The sequence below is a fragment of the Zosterops lateralis genome (assembly GCF_965231275.1).
Source record: "Zosterops lateralis genome assembly, chromosome: 1".
Lineage (NCBI taxonomy): Eukaryota > Metazoa > Chordata > Aves > Passeriformes > Zosteropidae > Zosterops > Zosterops lateralis.
In genome coordinates, this window is record NC_139762.1 from 108,804,990 (window position 1) to 108,822,496 (window position 17,507).

Sequence of the window (17,507 nt, forward strand, 5' to 3'; positions counted from 1 at the left end):
TGATTGAGACATTTTTAGTGTTTAATCTTTGCATCAGAGCCATAAAGGTATAAACTGCTGGTAATGATTTACTTTTTACAGAACTAAACATTACTGTGAAATCCAATATTTAAATACTTATTCTTAATACTTGCTTTTCTTTTGATGGCTTCACCTTCCCATCCTTTGTCTTTGTGTAAAAGAAACCCAGATGGTTTCAAAGTGCCTTGGAAGCTCAAAGATAGCATGTGGGAGGGTTGTGGTTTTTTCTAAGTTTGCTACAAGAGGCAGCTTTCTCTCAAGCTCAAAGTTCAGAACATCCCTAGCTGAGAAACTGATGCAGAGGAGAGGCAGGGAGGAGATGACTGTGAATTCAGTGAGGTGGCAGACAACTTAATTTTGTCTGAAGTTGCATAGGTGTCTCAACATCTTTTGGCAAATGCAAAGTGTTTATACATTCTCACCATACTAATTTCTGAATGTGTGTCTAAGTACACTGTCATGTCATGGATTAGATATACCAATCTAATAGATCCAATAGATCAGAAACAGCACCTGTGTATCTTCCATAGCAGCAAGGGAGCTCTCCTCAGCAATGACACGAGAAGAGGAAGCTGGGGGCTGGGAAGGGCAGAGGGCATGGTAAAGATCTGGAGAATGAAAATTCCCACTGCAGGTACCAAGGGAGGATCTACCACAGTAACAATATCTGCCCTGAGGGACACCTCTGGGACACCCCCTAAGATGCCACAGGGCTCAGTCCCTGCAAGCACTGCAGATTGTACTGCCACTGGGGGTGTGTATCAGGCATTAGCAGAAAAATAAACACTTTTAGATTTGTATGGCTCAGGTCTGAAACATTTTAGCCAAAATGCATGCAAACAAAATTAGAAAAATCCATACCTGCTAGTTTTAAAGGCAATTTGAATATCTGCTAGTTTTCCATATCTGCTAGTTTTCTCGAGGCAATTTTTCCACATAAACCATCAGATGGGAGGAAATAGCAAAAAACCTCCAACTAACCAACCAACCAACCAATCAAAAACTAGATTAGTCAACATGGAGAATACCCATTTCCCTAGATTTTCTCATACACATAGAATGCTTGTTCAAATTATTTAAACTCAGCATGACTTAAAATTTTTCTTGTGTCCTTTAGATATCATATATAGGGTGAGTGACCACTTGGCATCATCCACTCCCCCCATACTCTGAGGCAGCGCCATCATCATCATCATGGACATTGATGTGAAAACTGTGAGTAGACAACAGAAAACAGGGAGTGTTCACAGGTGTAGTAAAAGATGTGTTAATTAAACTAGAGAGCAGTAGGATCTGAAACTTTTCAGAGGGGCAATGTCCGTGTGATCGTGACTAAACCAGAAAATGAGTCTCTTAAGATTCAAAAGGAAACAGATCTGGCTATAATGCAGAACTTTATAAGAAATCTAAATTTCTGCATTGTATACACAATTAAGGCAAATTAATAGGCAAATACTTTTGTAAGAAGCATTTTTAAAATGAAGCTTCAATAAATACCGAAGTGGATATTTGCTTGCACAGAATCTCAGCCGTACATGTAATCCCAGTAATTGCTTCCTTTTAATTAGGCTTGTAATAGGTACCCAACCCAGTCTAGATGTTCTTCAGCAACTTGTCTGAGATGTCCATGGGCCAGATTGCAACAGAAGCTTACAGAGGAACAATGGAATAACACACTGTGAGCCTGCCCATCATCAAGTGACCAACACAAGGATTGGTCATATCTTCAGCTCATGCAGAGTTTGGAACTCAGGCATTGATAAATCCCACCTGGCTAACTAAGTGCCTGCCCAATAAAGGCACCACAGAGTGTGATGCTAGAAGCACAGTCATTTCAACTTTCTCAAGAGCCAGAAAGAGCCACCTTTGGAAGCTCATCTTTGAGCTGTCTGGAGCAGGTGACACTATAATGACAATAGAAGCATTTGTGATGCTTACCTTAGGCAGGTGACATGAACCTAGGCCTTGGAGGTAAAGGAAAGCTAGTCCACACAGCAGGTATGATAGGCATGGGAAATAGTAGACAGACAGTTTATTAAATGCTTCTCCAGCCTCAGGTGATCCCCTTTAGGCCCTGAGGGGATTTATTTCTTGGACTAAGAGATATGAGAAATCTTCACCATCTTCTCTTCAGCAGAGAGTTTGAAAGGTCTAACAGACTAGACAGGTCTGTATCAAGAGAATTAATTAAAAGCCTGATTCACATAATTTAGGAATACAGCTTCATGGATCTGGATTCAAAAGTCCTATAGAGATGCTTCTTGCTATACTATATATGAGGAAATCCATTTCATTTGCAGAAACAGATTTTCCCTCATGGGACCTATTCCAAAGTTCAGGAAACTTAAGGACATCCATTCCCATTAATTCAATAATCTCTGGGTCAGTCACTTCCCAGAGATGAAAGAGAGAATCCAGAACAACTGGAGAGATAAAACAAGCTTTATTATCTTTATTTCCAGCAATGCACCACATTAATTCTTAATGGTACATAATGATGGTTATTTACAGGGAAGGCTTACTCTTGATTAAAAGAGAACTTTAGTTGTCATTCTTAGAAGGTATGCTCTTTATTTTGTTGTGTAAGGCCCCATCTCAGTAAGATGCCAGTAAATGACCTGGAGAAGGTGACTAACGAACAGCTACTCATTGCCCTCATAACAGAGTGCATTCACTGAAATAATCAGTCCTCATGTTTAAAACAACAGAAGGAAGAACTTTTTCACATTGCATCTAACTAAATCTGAGGAACTCACTGCCACAGGGTGTTTTGATGGTATAAAAGTGTTCAATTAATGAAGAAAGGTGCATCAAATACTGTTAGATATAGCCATATGGATGCAATTTCCAGCCCATGATGTTCCTAACCACCAATGATCCTCTTTCTTGAGTTCCTTTCTGAACCTGGCTATTACACCAAGCAATTGCTGTTGTCAGACTCAAAGTGTTAAGTTAAAGGGAACTATGCTCTGATATCTATGGCTAGTGATGTATTTTTATGTCATCAAAATGACACAATATTTTTATTAAGACATCTTCTCACAAGTTCAGTATGCAAGCATAGAATATACAAGGATCCTCGGCTAGACATAATATTTTACAGGCTTTGTCTGAAACATAAAAAGATTTCAGAAGCCAACATTACTAGTGCTCACATAAAACCAGAAAATAACAATGCCACCGCGCTAAAGAAGTTGATGTGTAATATGTTATGCAAATAAAATGTAAAACAGAAGTATTACATTATGGAAAACATTAAAATACATATTCCAAGGCTTAAGCCTGGCCATTGGCTTTTTCACCCAGACAATTAATTTTTAAAAATCTAACATCTTAAAGTATTTAAATTTTATTTAGCAATTTTAATGTTTAATTGCTAATTTTTAATAAAGCACTGTCTTGGCGAGGTGATTTTAACCGTACTGGTTACTGTTGCCAATGGCAATATTGTAATGTAATGATGATTGCTAAATCCTGTGGCTTCCATTTTCTCATTGATCCCTAACACCCAGATGCAAGCTACACCACAAAAATATGCCTTGAAAAAGAAAGACACAGCTGTTTGTGCACCAAAATAATTCGGAGGGGCAGGGCACACCTGAAGTCACTATCAACGTCATGACTAAGATGGCAAAAAAACATCCAAGCAAATGGCTACCTCTTCAGGGACCCAGCTCATACTTGAATAAGGCTGGATTCAGAATATCTTTGTGCTATTAGTCATGCAATTCACACAGCAATCACTGCCTGAGCAGTCAGATTAGACAAGAAACTGCATGCTTTGCTTGTAGCTCACATACCTGGACTGTGTAGTCAGTTGAAAAGAAGCAATCACACTCCCAGTAGTGTCCTGAGAGCTGGTTTGTTAGTGCTGGAAGCACAAATGCTCCCTGCTCCCAAAAGCCTCAGCAAAGGCAGCAGATGAGCGTTGCTGACCATGCCCTGCAGCAGCACCTACAAATACCTGGTTGTTGCTATATAAAGGATGCACTGGGATTTCTCTCTTCACCCTCAGTCATACCCCTTAATTAGAGTACAGGCTCTAAGGGCAAGAAGGAAAGGCAGTGTTCCTTTCTCTCATCTTTCCTTCCTTTCTTCCCAGGAAGAAGGGGAGGTTGAGGGATGAACTCTCCTTGCCACATTTGAAAGCATCATGAGGAGCATCAGACAGCAATACTGCTACCCCTCCTCTAGCTCCACTGCAGTGAGAGCTGGACTGGGCAGGCCTGTCTCTCTGACTCTCATCTGCCCATCCTGCTTAGCAGCATTCAGGAGAAAGGAAACACATCAGCGTGTCAGAGATAAAACAGTGGTCCTACAAAATGGACTTTGAACCAAAATAGGAATGCAACATCTCTTGGCAAGAATGGAAAAAAGTTGAAAGCAAAAGCAGGATGAGAGCACAATGCTGCAGGAGTTTACTTGCTTTTGGGTACTGAAAGCATTAAGACCAAGTAAAAATATTGTTCAAGGTATCAAATACATGAATGCTTCAATATAATATACTTAGAGATGCTGAGGAGTTTTGTTTTAGTTTAGACCTACATTCCTAGCTCATTTGGGGCCTGAACTTGAATTTGGAATCATATATAAAAATATATATGTGAATATTTATCTAAAAATCTGATTTATCCTGTTACAAATGTTGAGCTTTTCAAGCTTATACCCAGACTTTATCCTTGCTGTTATCTTTTTATCATGTACAAAGAATTAGCAAGTCAGCTGAGGGAGGAAACCCAGAAGAGTGAAGCAGGGCTCCAGACACTGTTTTATAGCTTTGTCCTTTTTGCCCAGGCATGCTTCTGCTGTTCCACTTGTTTATCTGAAGCCAAATCTGTTGAAAATGATACCTAACTTTTCACCATCTAAATAAAATTCACCTTTAACTACTGTAAGTATAAGGGTTCGTGCTTTAGCTTTACAAGCCAAGGCTTTCTAATTGTTGGTTTGTTGTGCGTGTTTGGGTTTTTTAACTGACTGCTGAAATTGGATTGCTTAAATCATCTCCTTTTGAAGTGATGCTGTGATGCTGTTACTCTACATGGTTTTCTAATTAGCAGGCCTGATTTTAACAGCACTGATCTGGTGGTGTTTGACAGGTTTCAATGTCATGCCACTTAGATGCTTGGACGTGACTTCACAAGTCAGTTAGTTGGTACAAATTTTTAGAGATGTTGCTTAAAGTTCAACCTCTGCTTGTCATAAAATTAGTCCTGAGTATCTTCATATTGCTCCTATACTCCTATTATTTTCTTCACACTTTCTCCCTTAAATATTTGTCGAAGCATAGAGATTCTCTTCTTTAGCTGTAAACAAGACAGCTCATGAAATTTCTATTTTTAGTTAAATAAAATATACTGTGAAAGCAAAATTTCCAAATTAATATAAGAGTTTTACTCACTAGGCACTGGGAAACTTGGTGTAGACAGTAAAAATAGAACCTATTTCAAACATTATGCCAGAGTTTTATTTATCCACATTGCTTTAGCCACCCTACTCTTCCTCAAACTGACCTTAACTTCCCTCACAGGTATTTTACTGGGTTTTTTCTGATTGCCTGGCTTTTTTTAAAAAACTTCTGTGGAGAAAATGTAATTTTTTGGCATTATTTAAATACCATAAATGTAATCAGATCCTCTAATTATCTTTACATAACAACAATTAATTAAATAATCAAAGATATAATAATGTTAAAATATTTTCAACATAAATAGTAGATTGTTTCTAGTTCCAGACGGATGTTTCATTAACATTATATTATCTTTAGTTTTGACAATCTTTTATTATTTATCTAGCTGCCAATATGCCACAGGTACTACAAAGAACAACTTTTCAATAGCTTTAATGATGTAAGGTGTTTTATTAAATAATTCCAGAAGCATATGGGGTTTTTTTAATACAAAACTGCTTTTTGCTTTTTCATGTGTTTTAAGGGCAGAGTCTTATTGCCCTCCAGTGCTTCTGAAGTCAAACAAATAACAGTGTTTCCTTTGCTCCTTAATTGTGACTGTGGTTCTCTGTCTCCAACCCCACATCCAAACAGAAATTTGCAATGGATTAGATTCAGATCTTCGAAATGCTGTCAAAACATTGTCATAGCACAGGGAAATAACACCAATTTCACCCATACCTAAAGCAAGTCAGGCAAATTATCAGCTGAGATACATTTATAAATTGGCTGCTCTTCATATAAAATTGTCAGATCAATGTCTTTGATTAACAAGAAGAAAGTTAAATATATGTTGTAGGTGATGTTTTAAACATTATGTTTATAAAGCAGTAATATAAACCATTTATTTTGCACTCTCATGACCTTTGTTTACCCTGTGAATTAAACAGGCTTCTTTTCTCCTATTTTATCAGAGATATGTAGTTTTATTTCTTTATTTAGCAAACTAGGAGAAAGAGACCAACGTACAGGCAGCTTTATTCTTACATGCAGCACTGCAGATCCGAGCAACCTGCAGCAAAGCAGCACACAGGTCCTGCCACTGACCTGTCTAACTTTCTTGTCCTAAGACCCTTTTCTCCCTCAAGTAAGCAATGAGTACATTTCTCATTTGGTTTCAGTTCCTGGCTCCGAGGATGCTTCTCTTCATACCTAAACACCCTCAAAAAAAGCAGCTCTAAAATCACCAGCACAGGCCAAAGCCAGTGAAGGTATGGATTCATGATGACTCTGCTAATCCTACCAGGAAAACAAGATGTTCACCTCCCTTTGTATGAACCGTAAGTTTCTAGGATTATTATTTTCTGTGATACCTGAGTAAAAAGTTTCTGAACATCTGCTTTGTTTTGTTTAACTCTGAAGTAAGAGTTAGGCCAATGCTCATGTTGGATGCATGCAGAATTTCTCTCTATACCAGGAGGCCATTGTCTTCACCTGTCTGCAGCAGTTCTGCATCCTGCCCAGAGCAATGCTCCTGGGACTCTCTGCTGCTCTCTCTGGTGAGAGTGAGATAAGATCAAGTGTCCTGGGCTGACAGTGCTCTCTATCCCATATCGTGGACTCCTTTCTTATGTCTAACAGCTGTTTCCTTCCCTGTTAGTGGGGAAGGCACTGTCTGCTGGCTCTTTCACGCTGCTGCTTGGCTTCCTGGCTGTTAGGCTTGCATTGCTGCTCGCAATTTCTGCTATTTTCTTGCCCTTTCGTTCTTTTTTTTCCCTTTCTTTCTTTCTGCCGCCTCTGTGCTCTGTTTGTTTGGTTTTTTCCTTTCCCTCTTCTCCCCTTCCCCCCTGCCCCCTTTTTAAGATTTAGGACTGGCACCCGGAGCTGATCTGGCTGGAGGAGTCCGAGGAGGATCTCCGGGGCTTGTGAAAGAAGCTCTGCGCCCTCCCCCTCACAGTAACCTGAGCTTTTTCTTTTCTTTTTTTTTTTCCCTTGTGTCGGGGGGTGTTTATTTATTTGTTAATAAACCGTGTTTTTCCACTTTTTGTTTGAGAGATTCCTTCTCAAACCCAGGGTTGGGGGAGGGGTGGTAGAGGTTTTGTTATTAGGGGATTCCTTGGAGGTTCTCCCCTAATTCAACCCAAACCAGAACATTTTTGGTGCATTGGCCGGGAAACCCGAGTCAAAGAAAGTGGAAAAAACCTTAATAATAATACTGGTGATTCTAATTGTTTGGTGGGTGTATCAGGATGTTTTTTTCTGGACTCATAATGGCATTCGGGGTGAAAGCCTGCCAATATTTCTGGTCCCTAGGGTTTTTTGAGGTTTTATTACCTCTGTGGTGTCTAGGCTTATTTCCTTACCCGGAGATAGCTTTAGCATTTCTCCTTATACGTAACTTATGTAGCCATGGGGCACTAACCAGAATATTGACCAGGCTCGGATTGTTTGTGATTGTTTACAAGAAGGTTGTAAATATGTTTGATGATTCGTTGTTATGGTTGGGCACTCAGTTTGTTAGGGGAGAAGCAGGGGAAGAGGTTTTTCAGCCTCTGTTTTCCCTCTTCTCCTTTGAATTGTTTATATCTTTATTAGGAAATATTCAGTTTCCCCTGAGTGTCAAAGAGACCATCTTTCTGACATTTAATTTAGTAAGCGTTCTCTATACTGTCTGCAGTTTATATAAAATGAAAGCTGAGATTTCCAAAGGGGCTAATGAGACTTCTGAGTTACCAGCAAAGCCAAGTAGGAGAAATCTTGAGTGGAGTGGGAAATGGGAAGATATGGGCCAAATTTTAAAGGAATTTTCCGACCCTATAGCCTGGGACTTTCCATCCGAACAAATTCAGAACCCAGCCGAGGTGGCTAAGTATTTGAAAGAGAAGTGCCACGGTAATACCAAGGAGAAAAGGATTATTACAGTGAGCTGGGCCCTTGCATATGTTTATCGTACTCTCTTAGATACTGAAGGGCAGCAGACAGAAGACAGGGAACAGGGAGATAAACTAGTTACTATCCCAATCACTCAGGCTGCAGCTAGTATCCCAGGCCCCAGGCCAGTAGCTGAATCAGACAGCAGGGCTCAACCAAGGGCTGTTGCTGCTAATAGAAGAGGCAGAAAGTGTACGACTAAGACCGATCGCAAGGTGGAGGATGATGATGATAATCCAGGAGAAGGACCTTCACCAAAATCAGAAACTACATCGAGGGGTGTAGATTCTGGAGCCAATATTGATTCCTTTTCCCTGAAGGACCTTTGAGGCCTGAGAAAAGATTACAAGCGACAACCTAATGAATCTATAATAAGTTGGTTAGTCCGCCTTTGGGATGCTGCAGGGGAGGCTACAGTTCTGGATGGCACTGAAGCGAGGCATTTGGGATCTCTGTCGCTTGACCCTGTTATTGATCAGGGCATGATGAGGGAGGCTAGCCCTCACAGCCTCTGGGAACGGATTCTGGATGGTGTAGCACAAAGATACCTGTGTGCAGACGACCTTTATTTGCAGCAGACACAGTGGAGGACCATAGAACAGGGGATCCAACGTCTGAGAGAGATGGCAGTAGCAGAGCTTATTTTTTCAGATGATGTAACAACTAGGAATCCAGACCTGGTAGCATGTACACCTGTAATGTGGAGGAAACTTGTGCGACTTGGGCCATCTGAATACGCCTCTGCCCTAGCAATAATGAAGGGAGAGGAGACAGGTGAGACTGTGCTCGATATGGCGAAAAAGCTTCGAGCATATGCTGATGCTGTACATGGCCCAACTCATGCCAGAATTGCAGCTGTGGAAACACAACTGCAGAAATTAGAGGACAAAATAGAGGAGAATCATAGGAAACTCAGGGAAGAGATTAAGGAGGACTTCCTCCAAATCTCGGCTGTGCAAATTAGAGGCCCTGGTATCCAACGCAGGCGCTCCTTTGATGCGGAGAGAAGGTACACCCCACGAGCTCAGTTGTGGTTCTTCTTGCGTGAATCTGGAGAGAACATGAGGAGATGGGATGGAAAGCCCACTGCTGCTCTGGCACAACGGGTACGTAATTCGAAGGAAGGTAGGATTCAAAGAGGAAGTCTCAATAAACAGAGAGCAGCTCCAGTTGTTCGCAGCCAGGATGTCAAGTATGATGTCGATGATGACATGTCCGATCCCCTTGAAGGAACCTCTAAGACATATACCCCAGGGAAGAAGGATAATCATGCTTAGAGGGGCCCTGCCTCTAGCCAGGTAGAGGTTAGGGAAAATCGTGTGTTTTGGACTGTGTGGGTTCGTTGGCCTGGCACATTGAAGCCACAAGACTATAAGGCTTTGGTTGATACTGGCTCGCAGTGTACTTTGATCCCATCGAGATATGTAGGGGCAGAATCGATTTCTATTGCTGGTGTGACTGGGGGATCACAGGACTATACATTGGTGGAGGCAGATGTGAGCTTGACTAAGAATGAGTGGAAGAAACACCCTATTGCGACCGGCCCAGAGGCCCCATGCATCTTGGGCATAGATTACCTCCGGAGTGGGTATTTTAAAGACCCGAAAGGGTTCAGGTGGGCCTTCAGAGTAGCGACTGTGATGGCAGAAAGCATTCGACAGTTGAACACCTTGCCTGGATTGTCCGAGAACCCGATCACCGTAGGACTTTTGAAGGGAGAAGAACGAATAGTACCAATTGCCACTTCAATAGTGCATCGGCGGCAATATAGAACCACTCGAGATGCTGTGATCCCCATCCATAAGATGATTCGAGAGCTGGAAAGCCAAGGGGTGGCCAGCAAAACCCACTCACCCTTTAACAGCCCCATCTGGCCGGTGCGGAAATCTGATGGAGAATGGAGATTGACTGTGGATTATCGTGCCTTGAATGAAGTGACTCCACCTCTGAGTGCAGCCGTACCAGACATGCTGGAACTGCAGTATGAGCTGGAGTCCAAGGCAGCAAAGTGGTACGCCACTATCGATATTGCAAACGCATTTTTCTCTATTCCTCTGGCAGCTGAATGCCGGCCTCAGTTCGCCTTTACATGGAGGGGAGTGCAGTACACCTGGAACAGACTGCCCCAGGGGTGGAAACACAGCCCCACCATCTGCCATGGGCTGATCCAGGCCACACTAGAAAAGGGTAAGGCCCCAGAACATCTACAATATATTGATGATATCATTGTGTGGGGAGACACAGCAACAGAAGTGTTCGAAAAGGGAGAGAAAATCATCCAAATTCTCCTGGAAGCCGGCTTTGCTGTTAAGAAAAGTAAAGTTAAAGGACCTGCTCGGGAGATCCAGTTCCTAGGAGTGAAGTGGCAAGATGGACGGCATCAGATTCCTACGGACGTTATTAACAAAATTACAGCTATGTCCCCTCCAACGGATAAGAAGGAAACACAAGCTTTCTTAGGTGCCATAGGTTTCTGGAGGATGCACATTCCGGAATACAGTCAGATTGTGAGGCCCCTTTATCTGCTTACCCGCAAGAAGAACGATTTCTATTGGGGCCCTGAGCAGCAGCAAGCTTTCACCCAGATCAAGCAGGAGATTGCTCATGCTGTAGCCCTCGGCCCAGTCAGAACGGGACCAGATGTGAAGAATGTGCTCTACTCTGCAGCCGGGAGTCATGGTCTGTCCTGGAGCCTTTGGCAAAAGGTACCTGGTGAGACCCGAGGCCGACCACTGGGATTTTGGAGTCGGAGCTACAGGGGGTCTGAAGATAACTACACCCCAACCGAAAAGGAAATCTTGGCCGCCTATGAGGGAATCCAAGCTGCTTCAGAGGTGATCGGTACAGAAGCACCACTGCTCCTGGCACCCCGACTACCAGTGCTAGGGTGGATGTTTAGGGGAAAGGTTCCCTCCACCCACCATGCCACCAGTAATACCTGGAGCAAGTGGATTGCCCTCATTACACAACGTGCCCGAGCTGGGAAACTGAATCGCCCTGGAATTTTGGAAGTAATCACGAACTGGCCCAAAGGTGAAAGTTTCAGCGTCGCAGATGAGGAACAAGAACAAGTGACTCGGGTTGAGGAAGCTCCGCCATACAACCAGCTGCCGAAAGAGGAAGCACGTTATTCTTTATTCACCGACGGTTCCTGCCGCGTCATAGGGATGAGTCAAAGGTGGAAAGCAGCTGTCTGGAGCCCCACACGACTGGTCGCAGAGGCCACTGAAGGAGAGGGTGGATCCAGTCAATTTGCGGAACTCAAAGCCATTCAACTGGCCCTAGATATTGCAGAGAGAGAGAAATGGCCAAGGCTCTATCTGTATACTGATTCTTGGATGGTAGCCAACGCTCTGTGGGGATGGCTGAAGAAATGGAAAGAGGCCAACTGGCAGCGTAGAGGAAAACCCATTTGGGCTGCTGAAGAGTGAAAAGATATTGCTGCCCGGTTAGAGAAACTACCTGTGAAGATTCGCCATGTAGATGCCCATGTCCCCAGAAGTAAAGCTAATGAGGAGCAGCAAAACAATCTGCGGGTAGATCAAGCTGCAAAAATAGGAGAGTTGAAGATAGACCTAGACAAGGGAGAGCTGTTCCTAGCATGATGGGCCCATGATGCCTCAGGTCACCAAGGTAGGGATGCCACCTATAATTGGGCACGAGACCGAGGGGTGGATCTAACCATGGACAGCATTTCTCAAGTTATCCACGACTGTGAGACGTGCGCTGCCGTTAAACAAGCCAAGCGGATGAAGCCCCTCTGGTATGGAGGGCGGTGGTCTAAGTACAAGTATGGGGAGGCCTGGCAGATTGATTACATCACACTGCCTCAAACCTGCCAAGGCAAGCGCCACGTGCTGACCATGGTAGAAGCCACCACGGGATGGTTGGAAACCTACCCTGTGTCTCATGCTACAGCCCGCAATACTATTCTGGGCCTTGAAAAGCAGGTCCTTTGGAGGCACGGTACTCCCGAGAGAATTGAGTCAGACAACGGGACTCATTTTAAAAATAATCTTATTAAAACCTGGGCGAGGGAACATGGCATTGAATGGGTGTACCATATCCCCTACCATGCACCAGCTGCAGGTAAAGTGGAAAGGTACAATGGGTTGTTAAAAACCACCCTGAAAGCATTGGGTGGGGGGTCCTTAAAAAACTGGGAGCAGCATTTAGCAAAGGCCACCTGGCTAGTTAACACCCGAGGTTCTACCAATTGAGCGGGTCCTGCTCAGTCCCACCTCCTTAATATAGTAGATGGAGATAAAGCTCCAGTGGCCCATGTTAGAGGTTTGTTGGGAAAGACAGTATGGATCAACCCTGCCTCGAGTACAGGCAAACCCATCCTTGGAATTGTCTCTGCTCAAGGACCAGGTTATACGTGGTGGATAATGCAGAAAGATGGAACAACACGATGTGTACCTCAGGGAGATCTGAATGTGGGGTGAAACAGAAGGAAACGTGTAAGTGTCAAAGGTTTTGAGCAAGTAAGATGAATGGAAATGTGTAAGTGTCAAGGGTCTGAGTAAGTGAGATGGAAGTTTTTTTATTGTGTGTCCACGATATGGGATAAGGGGTGGAATGTCCTGGGCTGACAGTGCTCTCTATCCCATATCGTGGACTCCTTTGTTATGTCTAACAGCTGTTTCCTTCCCTGTTAGTGGGGAGGGCACTGTCTGCTGGCTCTTTCGCGCTGCTGCTTGGCTTCCTGGCTGTTAGGCTTGCATTGCTGCTCGCAATTTCTGCTATTTTCTTGCCCTTTCGTTCTTTTTTTTTCCTTTCTTTCTTTCTGCCGCCTCTGTGCTCTGTTTGTTTGGTTTTTTCCTTTCCCTCTTCTCCCCTTCCCCCCCGCCCCCTTTTTAAGATTTAGGACCGGCACCCGGAGCTGATCTGGCTGGAGGAGTCCGAGGAGGATCTCCGGGGCTTGTGAAAGAAGCTCTGCGCCCTCCCCCTCACAGTAACCTGAGCTTTTTCTTTTCTTTTTTTTTTTTGCCTTGTGTCGGGGGGTGTTTATTTATTTGTTAATAAACCGGTTTTTTCCACTTTTTGTTCGAGAGATTCCTTCCCAAACCCAGGGTTGGGGGAGGGGTGGTAGAGGTTTTGTTATTAGGGGATTCCTTGGAGGTTCTCCCCTAATTCAACCCAAACCAGAACATCAAGGCAGAGTCCACTCCCCACAAACCGATACTATTCCACCAAAAACAAAAGCAAAATCTAGTCGGGACAAATACCAGAAATCTTTTATACACAAATGCACTACTGTTCTGGAGACCCAGGTTGATACAAAGCCAAGGCCAAGCATCCGTAGATCTTGCTGGAGAGAGTGGGAGCAGCTTCATCTGGTTTCTGAAAACCAAACACAGAAGTAATCAATCAGTAGTAAAATCTAGAAAAGGAAATTAGGGTCATCATCATCCTCATCTTTAAAGGAATAATTTGTGAGATTGGCCACTACATATTAAACTCACTAACTGAGTAAAGATCTCTTTGATCTTTACTGCTCCTGAATTGCTCCTGCTTTCTAGAGTCTATTTGATGTCTACTGCCCTTCCTTCAGGTCTTCCTTTCTAGGCACTGAAGATAGGCTAAGTAAACTCAATGACAGAAAAGAATCTGCTTAGCCTCTTTTCCTCTAAGACATAAAGAAAGTGAAGAAGCTTGGGACGATTTCAGTAGTAAGTGAATTCTACCTTCTCAATTAAGTCTTCCTTTTCAGGAGATAATAATCAATGACAGAGAATAGCTTTGGGGTTGGAGAGAGATGGGAAGGGCTATATTGTCCAAAGAATTTCTTGAGTTTCCAAGATGATATTGAAGACTTCTGAAGAACTTCTCTGGTTAGAATGTCGTGCATTCTCTGATATTACTTCCCAGATGCTGCCATGCCAGTGAATGGTCAATTTTACACCAGAAGTCTGTGCTCTGTCACTGCAGACCTGCCTTACACAGAAAACTTAAGGGAGTAGCACGGTTTGGACACGGGACTTGGAGAGTTTCTGGGTGGTGCAGTCAGGCCCAGGAGCTGGGAAGTACTCCTATGATTGTAAGAGCAGAGAGATGGCAAGACTGTCTCTCAGTGGTGGGACTCACTATTTAGAGGGAGCTGTGGCAGCAACTCATTCAGGCATTTGTATCCAGCATGCAAGACTAGACCCTACTGCAAACCCCTGTGCCACTGAACTTGGCTTCAGCAGAAGATAAAACTTACTAGATGTTCATTAAAAATAAAAGGAAAATTGTACCCCAGAATGGGAGAATAAGAAGGCAGCCAGGAGATGCTAACTGCTTGAAAAAAAAAAAGCAGGTGACTGACTGCGACTCAGAGCTCTTGTGAATTCAAGTATTTTTCTGTTGCTGTTGAATCCAAAGGTTTGACAGAGGTGACAGGTATAATCTCAGAGGGAGCAATTTTGTGATTGTATTGCTCTAGTCATTCTTATTTCTGCACACTTTTTCTTATATAGATTTTCTAGTTTAGTTGCAAGGCTGTCTTTCTGATTATATTCCTAGGTTTGCCCCACACATTTTCAGTGACTCAGAAAAAACCATTTTTATAATTGTAATTATTGTTATCAACACACACTAGTGGCAGTAACCTGAATGAAGGAGCTGCAAAAAGCAGCTATTCTGAGGAAAATTGCCTTTGGCACAATCCTGCCAAAATCAAATTTTAACATTTAATTTTATTCCCAGACAGATGGGTTGATAATATAATGAGAGAAATTCTTTTGGACTGATATGTATGCTCAGCAATCTAAAATAATGTTGACAGGAGAAGCCCATAATGCACAAAAGTTTTCCCAGCAAAAAATGTGGTCCTGCTGATATTTAAGTGAGATTCCCAAAATATGTCAAAACATAAGTATATGATGAAACAAAAACCCATGTATCATAAGCATTGCAAAGTGTGTCTGTGTGCCTTACCTGTCAAACAAGTCCTAGGAGATTCAGCTCCATAAATGTAAAATAAGGTATATCAGAGGTGAGTGCACTGCCATATGCCACTCACAAGTTATCTTCAAGTGCACCAGGTGAGACAGAGTGCTGCCCCTACTTTGCTGAGATATTTCAGACAAGTCACTGCATCATGCTGTTCCTTGGGTTCCTCATACTATAACGAGATAAATCTTGCCAACATCATCACACATTGCTTTGATAGAGCGCATGGCATTGCCCATTTGCTTTCACTTCCTATTACAGAAACTCTCCTTTGTAGCCTCCCATATAGGTCTGAATACAACACTGATAAAATAAATCAAATCCTGGGTGTTTGCCAGAAAACAGATAGTTCAGGACTTAGGCTGGATTTCTCTTTCAGAAGGGAGGTCTTTGTTAACTTTGTTAACTTAAGTATGACAGATTCTCTAGGTAATTGCTGCGTAAACATGCTTCCTTTTATCAAGAGGGTAAAGCTAGAGCAGAAAAGTTTAATTGTTTCTGTTGTTGGGGTTTTTCACTTCCCACACAGGAAGGTTAATTTGAGAGTATTAGGGTGTGTGTTCATTATTATCTCATGTAGATACAAGACCCTCGAGGGGGAAATTGCTCATTGCTGACCTGGATCAAAAGCCTCTCTCCAAACCCCACAACAGGGCATGACTCATACTGGAGACTTGGTGCCAGGAGGGGCACAGGACCAAATATTGTCCTGTGAAACGTTCAGAAAGCTGACTGAAATGTGTGTATATGTATTTGTCTGAAAGCAAACCAAATGTTTGTCTGAAAGTGCATCAAATATGGATGAAGCAGGTTTGAAATCAGCTACAGGCTTGGGCTTTTGTAATCTTGGAGACTGATTTTAAAAAACTGACTCAAGAACTGTGTTTTAAAAGTAACAAGACCACTGCCATAGAAAAAGGGTGCTTTCAAAAGCACTCAAATACCTCAGCTAATTCCTGAAAATGGGAGTTAGTAGGATGTGGACCCTTAGCTGGCTCTGTAATATCAGTAGGTGACTGGTTGAATTTTCAGATACCAAAAAAAAAAAAAAAAAAAAAAAAAAAAAAATTGAAAAATCTTTCCATGAAAATAAAACTTTAATTAACTGTATTATACACCAATTATATTTTTAATTATGTATCTCTGTTTCCAAAATGATTCATGGCCCTTTCCTCTACTGTTTTGTAAGGTGCTAACAGGGGTAAGAGAAAAAACATAAAAACCTTCATAAAATAAAGGAGAGAAATATATAAATATAAAGGAGAATATAAAGGAGAGAAAAGTACCAAGAGTACAAAATGACTGTTAGGTGGATGCCACTAGTACTGTTTTATTAACTCTCAAATTCCAAAATTGTAATGATCAGCAGATTAGGACTTCTTCTTCAAGCTGCATCAAACTACTGTATGTTTTTCAGTCATTTTCACTTAGACTAAACTATTTTTAAAACATTGTAAATGTGCAAATTATATTTTTGAGCATTTATTTGGAAATCCTATTTGAAATTTCATGACAAGTTTTTCCACTGAAGAATTGTTCTTATTTATCTTTTCTCATAAGTCCATGTGCACTCTTCATAGTGAGGCATGGCAAAGAGAGATACAGTGTAAGAGCTGGTACTTTTGTTTTCACTTCTGCTGTGGCTACTGTTGTTTGAGGCATTTTATCATCTTTGGTAAATCAAATTATCTTCTGTTATAATAAAAAAAATTGACCCAGCAAGAGATATTTGGTCTGTAAAAGAACATGCCTATTTTGCAGTTGCAAGAAATAACTTCTTCTGTCCAGTGGTCAAAATAGAATTTCAACATTGCCAGGAGCAGTTTTGGGTGATATGTACTGTCAGCCTTTCTTGGCTACTAGTCTGGTATGAAAGAATACAAATAGAAAAATGATGTTTCAAATTCTGCAAACAAACAAAAACAAAATCCATGCAAACAGAACAACCAAACAATCTAAAAATAAAAAAATGTTTTTAAATTGACTTTTTTTAAAATATGTGATAAAGAAGAAGTTCTGAAATAAGATACTTGGGTTCATAAAAGAATATGCTTATTTTATATGTACAACAATTAACTTTTTACTTAAGCCAAAAACAAATTTCAGATTGTTGAGAATTTCCCAGAAAAGGGGGAAAATGCAGATGCAATCCATTTAGCATTGCCTGTTCCCAGTCTGTCACACTGACTCACTGATGGGCTTATTGAGCTTGATATCAAGATCTGAG